Here is a 13,241-nt window from a genome sequence, read left to right on the forward strand (position 1 = left end):
TTCAAAACAAGAGGATAAGAATTTAACAGTAGTTGTTATATTGCAGCATTGTTATCTCCAAAATAGTTGCTCAGGTTACCAGATATAATCCAACAATCAAAAGTTCAATTTCTTTTTCCTTCTTTAGAAAAAGAATATAGAAAACATTAAAAAAAAACATAAGAAAGACTTCATCAAACTCCTTCATTATAAGAAGCAATAATTTTCATTATTGGTAGATTGGGTTTTTTGATTGTTTGTTTGTTTTATAAATGACACTGAATTTAGAAAATTTCTTTCTACATAAAGTTTTTCATCTCTTGCAAAACTATTTGAGTGTTTCAAGGATTTTTAATTTTCCAGTTGCCAAATGCATGTCCCCAATAGTTCCTGCTATCAATCTGTGGTAAGTATAAAAGAGCTGAATCATGATATATTATATCAGAGAATCACAATAACCTGTTTTGTAATGAGAAGTGTGTTCTACCGTACTGTATTTTTATAGGTTTTTTGTATTCTATTTTTTCTTGGTGATCATAGTGATTAATAACTGTTAGTAACAATTGAAATAGTATTAGATTAAATAATTAAACCTTCCTTTTTATGCTTCATTTCTATTGTATGCTCTGAGATTCTAAAATAAGTTTTTCCTGATAAATAATCATAATTCAACAGGCAATGCTAAGTTGTAATTATTTTATTTTGACTTTAGATTTGGAAAAATGTTTTGAAAGCATTCCCCAAAATTCACAGTTTAAATTTTCAAAATTTCTACCATACATTAGAAATATTTCATTTCTTTTCAGGTTCCAAATATGTAAATGTATGTAATCTTTCCACTGAGAAATACATTGTGTTAATTTGAAAATATTCCTAGTATTTTATGTTCATTTTAAATAAAAATTAATTATACATTTAAGGAACTTACAATGTTCTTTTTTGAATAAAATTCTTTTAAGATAATTTAAAATTTCTTTGAAACGCATTTGCTTTCCAAATACATTTCAAATGTTTAATAAATCCATTTTTAAAAAACAAACAAACTACATTTTACTAAAATGAAATGCATTCAACAGGCTTTAGTAAAACATAAAATATTGAAGCCAATTACACCGCACCCTCCACTTTTGCATGTGCTTAAAAATTTTCATAAATAAATGTTTAAGTAAATAATAAATTAGTACTGTGTGTGTGCATATACCACATTGAAAGAAATTTGGAATTTATCAAAAATGTTTATTCAGCAGTGTACCATTTCTTAGACTTCTTTAAGTTCACATATATGATTTTTAAAAATCTCATGTTGGAAAAATAAAAATGAATTGGTGGAAGGTGAAAAATAATTGAAATGTGTTATGTGAGTGTACCACCTCCTACAAAGAGTGCAATCTTTATGAACTTTAACTGTACTATTAAAATTCAAAAATAAATAAAAAGGAAAAGAAAAAAAAAAAAGAAAAAAATGCTCCTAATGAACACAGGACCAGCTCTAACCAGCCCCACCTACAGATGGTCCTAAAGGAGCAGACATCTACTCACTTCATACACAGCAGCTGGGGAGTTTGCATAGTATTTTAAGAACAAAATCAATCAGGAGAGTGGAAGAAAAGTAAATGTATGATAAACTAATACTTTGTTAATCATTACCTATTCTGACATCAGAAATATGATTTTATTTTGAAAAGAAAAAAGATGAGATGTCAGTTTTGCATATTAAAAGAGCTCCTCCTAATATGCTACAGTGAAAAAGAAATTAAAACAAAAGCATATGGTCCTAAAATCTGCCAACCCAAAGAATAAATAAAATTTAAATGTGACATTTGTTTCACATTAACATGTTCAGAGTTAGAGAAATGATAGATGGCATCTCCACAACAGCGGACGCTGGTGTTTTCCGCTTGTGGGTTCTAATGGAAGGCATGATTCTGTCCTCTGGGCCTCAGTTTCCTTCCCTAGCAGAACTTGACAAGTGAGAGGAGGAAACCCAGAGTGAGAAAGGAGTCATGGGCAAGATTCAGCAGATCTCACATGAGTAGGAGATGGCTGCCCCTGCCACTTGGAATGCCAAACAGACACATTCCCACTTGACTGTGTTTGTTGTCTACTGGATCTCTTAAAGAAAAAGGGTACAATAAACAGTAGGTGTGGGAGAAGATATCAACCAGTGTTAGCATCTTGAGTTGTCAATATAAGTCAAGCAAAATAATTGAGATTGGTTTTCAAAGAACACATATTGCTAAGTGAGTCAGATAAAATTAAGGAAATTTATTTCAGGGTAGTGGTGGAGGCATTAAAAAGTTACTCCAATCATGTAAAAATCCGTGGAGTACATCCCTAAAAACCCAACAATCTAAATCCTGTTTTCGTAAATCCATTGTTACACTTTTGAAAGGAAAACTGATTGTTGTTTGAGCACCTTCTCAGATTGTGAGTACCTTATCGCTCTGCTGCTCACAGTTGCTGTGAAAAAGGGAAGATGTTCAGGTGCCATTTTATTTTAGTTCTGTTCTCATTTTCCCCACTGGAAAAGGAGATTGAACCCGCAGCCTTCACCCTGCCCTGTAACCCACCTCTACCATTTCTATTTACTTATTTACTTTTGACACACTGTCTTGCTAAATTGCCCCAGATGGGCTCCAACTTGCAGTCCTCCTGTCTCATCCTCCCAAAGCGCTCGGGCTACAGGTGCATGCCTCCACATCTGGCTGTTTTTATTTTTATTTATTTATTTTCTCTTTACCTTCTATGTTTCCAAACATGGTTCTCCACCTTGGAGCGAGAGGAATACATAGTTCCCAGATTTTTTACAATTAGATAACATATATACATTAGTGCTCTGTTAATCTTTTTTAGTTCTGTTTTTCAATTTTTCAGAGATTATCTGTAATATATTAAAGTACAATTGTAAAAGACAGTTGCTAAGACAGTGTGCATTTCTAGTCATCTCGGGAAGGAGGAGAAAAGTTAGTAGATGAAAGAGTTACAGGTACTATTGTAATAATGCTGTTTCACACATTGAATATATGTGTATATTCTTGGAAGGTGGGCTTTTTGGCTTTCTTTCTTTGTTTCTTTGTTTCTTTCTTTCTTTGTTTCTTTCTTTCTTTCTTCCTTCCTTCTTTCTTTCTTTCTTTCTTTCTTTCTTTCTTTCTTTCTTTCTTTCTTTCTTTCTTTCTTTCTTTCTTTCTTTTTTTGAGACAGGGTCTCACTAGGCAGTTCAGTTTTTCCTTGAACTTGCTATGTAGTGCAGGGTTGTAACCCAGAGTGACCTGGAAATCATGTCAACCCTCCTGCCTCAGCCACTGAGTGCTGCACTTACAGGCATATACCAATGCCCGGCTTTGAAGGTGTTTTAATGAGATATGTAGATCATCAAATTTGAGCTAAAATTGAAAAAAAAGCAGTAACAACAATATTATCCCAGCACTTATTTTCCAGCCACTATACTAATTTTATATACATCGTCCCGATTACTCATTAGTTTATTTTCAAAAGGAAGAAATTTAGAACTAGAAGGCTTAGAAAAGAGACTGTATTACCAAATACTTGTGATACTAAGATTCTGTGTTCCACAAGCTGCACTATTGAGAAAAACGAAGTGTTAGGTTAAGTGTAGCTAACATTTTATCAGTACAATGAAGTAATTTAACCCCAGAATCAGTAAGTGTTATTTCAATGTTAAAAGTCCAGCTATTCAAAGTGTGACATGACTGCCAAAAATGAAGACAAATGATTGAAATGAATTGCATCAGTCAAAAAAGAAGTCGTGAATTTGCATGATAACAATTTGGAATAGTTTGACCAGTTTTGATTTTTACTGATATGTAGAGGGAAAATATATTTGACCAAGTATATTATTTGTACATGTTTCATGATTTTCATTAGTTTTCAGGAATTACATAAAATTCACTTCACATTTCACATTTACAAATCAGTGATTTTAAAATTAGAAAATAGAACTATTTGCTCTCACATACTAATACTTCCTTAAGAATAGTTCCCCCATTTTTGATCATGAATTTTTAATTCTTTTACAAAAGAGATACAGTACTTTTTAAATTTTAGAACATTAGCACATATATGAAAATGATCACAATAAATATATCTTACTTTCAATAAAAGTAAATATTGCTTTATAAAACTTTTTGTTTAGTAGTTGTTTTTGTATATTTGTGTATTGTGTGGCGTGGTCATAATATAAAAATATTTTTATTCCTGATAACAGGCAAGACTTTGTAAAGCACTGCTCAGGAGGGAAAACCGCATTCACAATATTTAGTCTGATATGGGGAGTGTTGTAAATACTGAAGAGGTTTTAACTAAAGATCAGGGCAGTTCCAGTTCTGAGTGGGTTCTGAAAATATCCCATTGCTATTCAGCTCACTTTGAGACTACAGGCTGATACCATCTGGCTTGGTCCTGGGAGTTCCTTTCAGCTTCCAGGCCACAGTGTATTTTGCTATTACTGTCACAGCAACCTCAACTAGCCTGGTAATTCATGACTTTTTTACAAAATGAGGTGACAAAGTAACAAGTAATTGCTGCACTTAATCAAAATCAAAATAGCATGCTGTTTTATGAGTCCTGGAAAAGTGATCATTTCTACTCCTGTAAATAACCAGTTGATTATCACCTAACTTTTATACACTTTATATTTTCTTGATTTTAGTGACATAATATAAATTTATTTTAGTCCCTGAAGTGTATATTCTTGCAAGTGCAAACTCCTAAAAGTGTCATTTCAAACATAATGATAACATTACTACCCCTATATTATGCTATAACACAATATTATACTAGGTACATAGCTCTGAGCTATCAGCTATGTTCACACTTCAAGAGATTATGAAGGCAAGTCAGTAAATAGAAGAGAAAATGTCAGGTGATTTCTTTTATCACCGTTTTCTACAGACATATAAAACGCCTATTTACCATTTTGTAAGATCTTATTTTTTTAAAGCAGAGAAATAACGTGCTCTTTTAAAAGAATGAGTGTATTTTTATTAAAATTGAACTGCAAATATGTATATATTCATCTTATATATACAGAAAAACATAAGGACTTCAGAAATACGTGCCACGTTATTTCTTACACTTTGCAACATAAAATTTAGATACAGGGTTAGTAAAAATGTTACCTCTGGCCAACATAAGGGGTCTAGTGATCATTTTTGGAATGGATCATTTATATATTTAATTTCTACTTCTGGTGCATTTATTTTTATACTTAAAACGTCTTCATTGAATTTTACCCTTAATACTACTAAAATGATAATCAGATATGCACAATGCATGAGGCAGAATGAAGTAGAATGCAACATTTGTGGAAGACTTGTATCTGTGTGAAGAGTTTTGGAAATCCAGACCATTTTCTTAGGACCTTGAGACGACGGTGATAAATCTGTTGCGTTTGTCTCACTTTGGATAGATTTCGGGGTAATATTTACAGTAGGACGCTCCGAGTCTAACAAGAACCAGACGGGCTTGGATTTGCTCCCGCTATTTTCTTTTCTTAAGAAGTAAAGGCATCGGTCCAGCATCCATTCAACAAATCAATGTACCAGCATTTCTAAGACCCTATTATTTGCCAGGTAAAAGTGCAAATCTTACATTAATGTCAAAAAATCCTACTTTTTTGTTTTAAGCTAGTCTTCCTTTCTTCTCTGTATTATTTCTCTTTCGTTCGCAGAATGTCAATGTGTTCCACTGACAATGAGTGTTTTTAAAGCAGCTGATTTAAAGCTTGTGCTAATGGACTTAATGTGAAGGGTGTAGGCATCAATCAGCCCATCTATGTAACAATGTTTCCACATCCTATCTCCACTTTCTTTTCCCTCCCTATAAACAATTTATATTGGAAGCTGCAAAGGATGACCGAGGAATTACTATACTGCAGTACACTTCTTTTTAAATATAATCTGATTAACAATTTCCTCTTGAAAGTAGGCTGCTTTCCTGTTCATTTATGAAGATCATACTAAAATATTTTTAAACTCATGGTGCGGCTTTTCATCCTTAACAAAACTTGTGTATCCATCGTACTATGACAGCACAGTGAACCTCAACACAAGGGTTTTAGGGCGTCTGCAATTAGCAGAAGAATTCCGTAAGGGCTGACAATATTTGGTCCTTTACGAAGTTGTTTCTAATAGAAGAAACGTTGCTCAACAAAACCTCATTTTCATCATCTATATCTAATTTGTTTTTATGTAGTTATGATCACAGTCCAGTTTTTATCTTACTTGTTCACTTACAATTATGACATAAATGACTACACTAAAAGACAAAGATTAAAAAGATCTTCTTATAGACATTTTCCCCCCCATTTTTAGTCACTCAAATTAGTATATTTTGATGATGTCAACAACTGTTCTAAACTTGATTATCCCAACTTTGGTAACCTATTTCCCCTATGGCATGCTTTACAAAATAGAAGGTGAAGATTGAGCTGGTTCAAAATTACCTACAAAACCAAGTTGGCTCCTTCCTGATCACATTTCCCAAACTTTGGACTTTTTCACCCCACATTTTGCTTCCTAATGCCAAGAAAAATATGTATCCTTTCTAAAGTCAGCCTTCCCTTTTATTTCAATCTCTTTTTTAGAACTTTAAATATTATCTTTTGAGGAGATATGTTAAAAATTGCAGATCATGATTTGTTAGAATTGAACATAAGAGTAACTTCATATATTTGCTTGGTAATTACATTATTTTGATTTCAAAATGCCTCTTGTGTCTACTGTCCATCTAAAAATCTTGATCCATTACCCTGGGCCTGTGTTTATCTGAGATTCTAGGAATAATCGTCCCAACAAGTTTAACTCATGCCCATCTTCAAAAACTATCATAACCCATTCAGCCTGTATCCAGTAAACCAACTGTCTCAACTTTACAATTTATATTTAGAGTCAGACTTCTTGCAAGAGATCTTTTCTCTTCTAAGCTTCTTTCCTCCTGTTACTCTTGCATCTTGCATGTGATCTTACTGAAGTTCTGGAATGTTATCTTTCCCTTCTCAAAGCCTGAGCAATGCCTGATTCATTTTTAGACATCAGCTTAAAATATAGGAACTATGAAAAATGTCCCCAACCCTGCAGAAGCCAGTTTACCCCGTGAATGCACTGCCGTGAGCTCTGTTAGTGCAGCCTACATCGTGTCCAGTTCACCTGAAGATCTGTGGATTTCCATGAAAGCAGTAACTGAGAGCTAGTCCAAGTGGAATCTGTACTTTGTGGACTGTTATGTCCTACACAAAACAATCATGCAAGATCAACTAACTTGTTCATGTTTTTCATATATTTGCCTTCTTCCTCTACACAAAGGCAAAATTCAGTGTTGTCTTCTACTGAAACTGGGAGGGAACAGCAGGAGACGAGAGAAGAGGCCTGACCTTTAGTTTCCTCATTGGAAACATCAAAAGCCCTCAGAAATGTGTACACTATTTCCACACAATATATCGGGGAAGATTTGCAAGTATGCTTAACTAAAAATCAGTTTTATACATTTACATTTAAATTTTCTGCAAAAATCCTGTACTGTTTTTCACAAAAATAAATCTGATAGGACACTTTTGAGGGGATGTTTGATAACTAAATTTTCTTTACACTTTAAAATTCCATAATTTTATGAATAATGAACTTCCTAATTGTCAACCTGATAAAACTGAGAAATACCTAGGTGGTTTAGGACAGCACACTTCCAGGTGTGTTGGTGAGGTAATTCTCACAGGCAAGGGCCACACAAACTGAACCTGTGTGGCACTGTCCAACAGGCCAGAGCATGGCTGTCACCAAAGCAGAAGGAAGATCACCAGTATGCTTTCTCTCTCTGTCTGCCTCTCTCAGGAGACTCTTTGTGTCCAGTTCACCTGATGATAGTCTGTTTCTATGATACTCTGTTCCCTTCAGACCCCCAGTAACACCTCTAGGGGACCATGGATTGGAATTTAAATCTTCCCTCCTTTAAATTGTCTTTCTCAGATATCTTGTCACATCAGTGGAAAATTAGCTAACACACTCTACTATTATTCAATTGTCTTTCTTCCTCTAGGTAAAAGAATGTGTCCTCGTCTTTTCTCTATGATACGCTTACAGTTTTATTTAATTGATTTATGCATCAACCCAAGACTATGGGTACTTTCAATAGTCCAGCCAATGTTGTAAGTTTTTCTTTCACAATAAACTGCTTTGCCATCCCTCAGGCATAATGCAATCTAAACTAGAAACAGAGAAAATCTGTAATAATCTTCACTGATTTAAATTGATGTTGTGTGATATGGCATTTGTAATAGTTCTATTGGAAGAATGATCTCAGGGTTTAAGCCCAATTTTTCGAAAACTGGAAAATCAATTGCACCAAATGATCTCTAAATTAACTTGTAAATAGACTATTAGAGCATACCAATTGTTTCTTCTAAGTCCAAATTTGCAAGAAGATTTTAGAATCTACATACACACACGCATGCACGCACACACAACACACACACACAGACACACACACACACACACACACACACACACACACACACGTCTTTAAAAAGCACCAAATACTTGGAGTAAAAGAGGTGGGGATGGAGCTCCAAAAATTTACATTTTGTTGACAGGTCCTGACACCATTGAGTAACTTCCTGTCAAAAGTGACAAATGAAAATTCCTCCACTCATGTGCTTTCATTTGCAGATTTTGATTAAGACCTTTGTGCACACCAAGCATTGGTCTTAAAGGGAGCTGCAGCTCTGCATGCTTTGTCAGTGGTGGAGGCTAGCGACAGCGTCCTGGTAAGGATATGCCTTGTGATTTGGGGGCTGTGAGATACAGATAGGCAGGAAGTCCAGGACTTCTTAACTCTCTCACTGGTGAGACCTTGCAGTGCACTAACACAGCTATATGTATGATGAGGGGACGAGAGAGACAGTCGCAGGTGGGCAGTTTATTAAGGAGATTCCATTTGTACCACAGATGTGGTAGTGTGGGGAAATTTGGATTAAATTAATATAATATTTACCATCAGAATTTCTTTATTTTTTTTAAATTTGGATAAGCAGAGAAAACAACATCTATCCTAAACTGATTACAAGTTTACTTGTTATCTCAGAACATAGTTTTAAAACTGAGCTTTTCATTTTTAATATAACTGTAAATATATTGCTCTGTCTACCTCAATTATTAATTTTCTACTTATGCTATTTCTTAGAAGATTTTTAAAAAATGAATTGTTGATCTTTTTGTCTTGTGTATCCTGAATAAAAAATGCACTTTTCATTGTGCAGGGTGTGGCAATCTTTGTCACGTAAGTTCAAATTGTTAAACTTCAGTAATTTCCTTAAGTTTAACAATTCAAATAAGTAGCTAACATTGTCTAGTAAAATTCAAAGTAATTATAAATATCTATAAGATAATGGATTATAAATGATTTATCTTTGTAAAGTTGCAAAATAGAACGATAATGAGAACACATAGTTGAAACCTCAAAAAGCAAAATACTAAAATGAGTAATTTCAATTAATTCAAAAACTTTTATAGAAGCTATGTTAATATACCATGTTGAACTTGTTTCATTGTTTGAGGAAATAATAACGTTTATTGATTTATTGCATTTAGTTGAAAGGGAAAAATAAGATACTTTTTCAAATCCATACATATTTTTTGCTAAAAAGCTTTAGGTCGCCTAACTTTCCTAACACTAGAGGGCGATGTGTTCGCGCTTTTATTGCAAAAATAGACCTGCAGCAGCTATCCTAGCTGACAGCTACGCAAACAACAGAAAGTGCTAAGTTGGGGAATGCAGAATGCGCGGGCTACTCTGCCTACAGAGCAATTATCGTGCTGCCAACATCAAGGAAAGGTCGGAAAATCTAAGTGTGAGCCCCCAATGATGCCACAATTCCACATTAAATATATTCCAGACAATTATCTGCCTCACATTTCTAACACAACTCCATTTTATATTATTCGTGTGGGAGTGTTCTGTTTCTGAATTTTTCAATTTCATATTTTTGTTGCTATTGGGCACAAGATGTGAGTAAATTAAGCAACTACTCTGTTTAATATCTTGCTAATCTTATGAACTTTTTGCATCTAAATCTTTTAAGAAAACAAGTATATAATACCTCAATTCAAATGATTGTAAAACCAACTGTGTTACATTTTGGTTCCAAAGTATGGTTTATCTAATATATATTTATTTTGTTTGTTAGATAAATAATAATATGCAGGGTTTTTTTTGAAAGAGATTTACTATTCCATTTTACATTTCTCTGTAATATGAACATGTCTGAGTCATAAATTTATTTACTGAAAAGGACATGAATTTCAAAGATACAAAAATGTTAATGTTCAACAATGTATAATGCTTTAAGAATAGAGAATCAAAATGAAATAAATAATAAAAATAGTTAAATAAGTGAAACATTTGCAATAATGTTTAGATTGTTTATCAATTTACTACATCTTGAAGTAGAAATATAAAACATAAGAGCTATTTGTAAGACAAATTTAGGGCTGGGAAATAGCTCAAGCACCTGTCTGGCAAGCACAAGGTTGTGACTTTGATCCTTGGTACCAATAAAATAAATAAAATAAAATAAATTGAAATTGTTGTTATAATTTCCATATATGATGTCATTATGATTTATTTGCAAAGGAGATTTTCTGGTTACCAAATTTATCTGTTCTGCCTATCTTAGAGTGACAAAATTATATGCTTCTGTTATAATTTATCATTCACCTAGGAATCTGAAGAATACCTGTTCACATGCAGCTGCTTTGCAGATGATTTGAAAGATTATGGATCATTAGGAAGTTGTGCATTCAATGAAATATCCTCAAATTAATCATCTTGAGTAAAGTAAATACATAACAGACTGTATTTCTATTCAAGTTATGAGGTTTTTTTTTCTTTAAGTTACTTTCCCTACATTAGCCACTAAAGATTTGTTAAAGAAAAATATTTTGTAGAAATAAGAAGTCTTGTTCAGTCACAGAATTTGTCTTAAACACTAAAGCACTGAGTTACATGATGATATAAGACACAAAGGCTAATTGGGATGCAAATGACTAAGTGTTTAATAAAGCTATCTAAACAATAGTCCGTAATTAGACTCGGTCACATCATTCCACTCAAGTGACAGTAGAGGTCACCTGCACACACAGATAAAAACATAGAAGCCCATTTTGAAAGCGACCAGAAACTTAAAATTGCACAACCAATACTGCCTGTGTCAGGACCTGGGCTGTTCTTTAAGTGTCACCGCTGGAGATGCCCAAAAACATGGCTGTGGATGCAGACACCTAGGTGAAAGTGAATTCATTCTGGACTTGCTCTTTCCCTTCTCTGGCTTGTTGTTAAGTCTGCTAGGAGCATAGTAGATGCACACTTTTATCCCACATATCCACGACATGGCTGAAAAGGGGGCTCAGAGAGAATTATTAGCATTGTTGTTTAAGGTGGATAGGTTTAAGTTTAAGAAATGCAGGAAGAAAGTTCAATCTGCTGGGCAGAAGTAAAGATGAAAGACAGTTAATCTAAATGAACTTAAACATAAAATGATAATGATAAAGGCCTGAAGAATTAGCAATAAAAGTATCCTAACTGAGATAAGAAAAATAAAAGAAAGTAAATGGGGGCTGGAGGTTTAGCTCAGCGGCATAAGCACCTGCCTCGCAAGCAAGCAGTCGTGAGTTTGATCCCTGGTACCGATAAAAAGGAAAAAGACAAAAACAAAAACAAAAACAAAAACAAAAAAAAAAGTAAATGAAAAACCTGTCCTTAGATTTCTGTGTTCTCTGTGAAAGAAGTCATAATATTCATTGAGTGTAGACATAGACAATTTAAGTATTCATATTATTATTTCATATGACTTCACCTCAAAAAACTTCAAAAAGTTAAGGCAAAAATTTGGCTAGTACAGAAAAAAATGAGAGACAAATAGTCTGTTAACTGTATACAAGTGAGAGAGAGAGAGAAAGAAAAAAACTATGATCACAGAAAATAAATAGGGCTTAGAAAACACAAAATAAATGGGGTTATTAATGTTTAAAATAATTATGTTTTACAAAGAGTGGAAGATTGTGTTAAAAACCCACACATACATGCTGAATACAAACAACACAAACCCAATTTATGAGATAAGTATTTGGCAAAAGACGTCAGAAACATTGTAATTAAAGAGAAAGTAAAGCCAGGCAAGATGGAGCACTCCGCTAATCCTAGCACTAGCCAAGCTGAGGCAGGAGGATCTCTGTAAACTCGCGACCATCCTGGGTCGCAAAAATAAGCCCAATCAAGCCTGAACTCCATAGCAAAACGCAGTCTCAAAAAACAACAATAACAAAAAAAAAAAATCAAGGAAATCAAGCTATATGAACTAAAAGAAAATTAGATTTAAACTGTGAAGAATTGCAGGAAATAGTAGAATTATTTTGTAATCATGGAACAGTGAAATTTAGGTAGATATTAAAATTTAAATTTTAATCTATCTAAAATCAGACTCACATTGTAAAGCTGAAATAGGCAAAACTTCAAGAAGACATTTATAGAGTCCCAATTATGGAGAACTAGTTTATAACATTTTTCAAGATTCATTAGAACAAGGATAAAACACAAAGAAGATCTAAATATGATTTAAAAACTTGGCCTAAAATACATATTTTAAATGTGATACTCAACAGCTACAGTATAAATATCCTGAATTAGGATATTTTATTTTATTTTATCTTATCTTTTTTATTTTCTTAAACAGGGCTTCACTATGCAGTTCAGGCTGACCTTGAACTCACTTTGTATCCCAGGCTGGACTTGAACTCACAATAGTCTTTCCACTTCAGCCTCCCGAGTGCTGGGATTACAGGTTTGCACCATTAAGCCCAGGTTAGGATATATTTATAAAGTTTATAAATGTTGTCCCAAAGCAATTAATAATAAATTTCAAAGGGCTAAAAGTTGCAGAGCACACATACTATAACCATAATACAATACATTGAGGAACCAGAAACAAAATCATATATTTGAAACTGACAGGACCTAATTAAAGCACAATTTTAAGTAAGTGTGGATTAATGAAATATGGAAACTTAGAATCAAATAATTTAAAAGAAAAAGTCAGAACATTAACAAGCTAGTAATGTATTACTATCAACAAGGGAGGTAAAATAAATAGATTAACAAAAAGAAGAAAAGAATGAACAAAGGTGAAAACAATCAGATAAAAACTAAAAGGAAAACAAAGCCATAAGCAGAGTCCTTTAAAAATCAAACCAATCTGA

At 33.4% G+C, this 13,241-nt stretch overlaps 1 protein-coding gene across 1 annotated transcript in view; it reads right to left on the bottom strand.

Moving 5' to 3' along the window:
• Ndst4 (N-deacetylase and N-sulfotransferase 4) overlaps positions 1–13,241 on the bottom strand; it is a 271,193-nt gene that overhangs the window by 239,128 nt on the left and 18,824 nt on the right. The window lies entirely within an intron of this gene.

The sequence above is a fragment of the Cavia porcellus genome, unplaced genomic scaffold (assembly GCF_034190915.1).
Source record: "Cavia porcellus strain 051 isolate PalLab524CR breed Dunkin Hartley unplaced genomic scaffold, mCavPor4.1 scaffold_14, whole genome shotgun sequence".
Classification (NCBI taxonomy): Eukaryota; Metazoa; Chordata; class Mammalia; order Rodentia; family Caviidae; genus Cavia; species Cavia porcellus.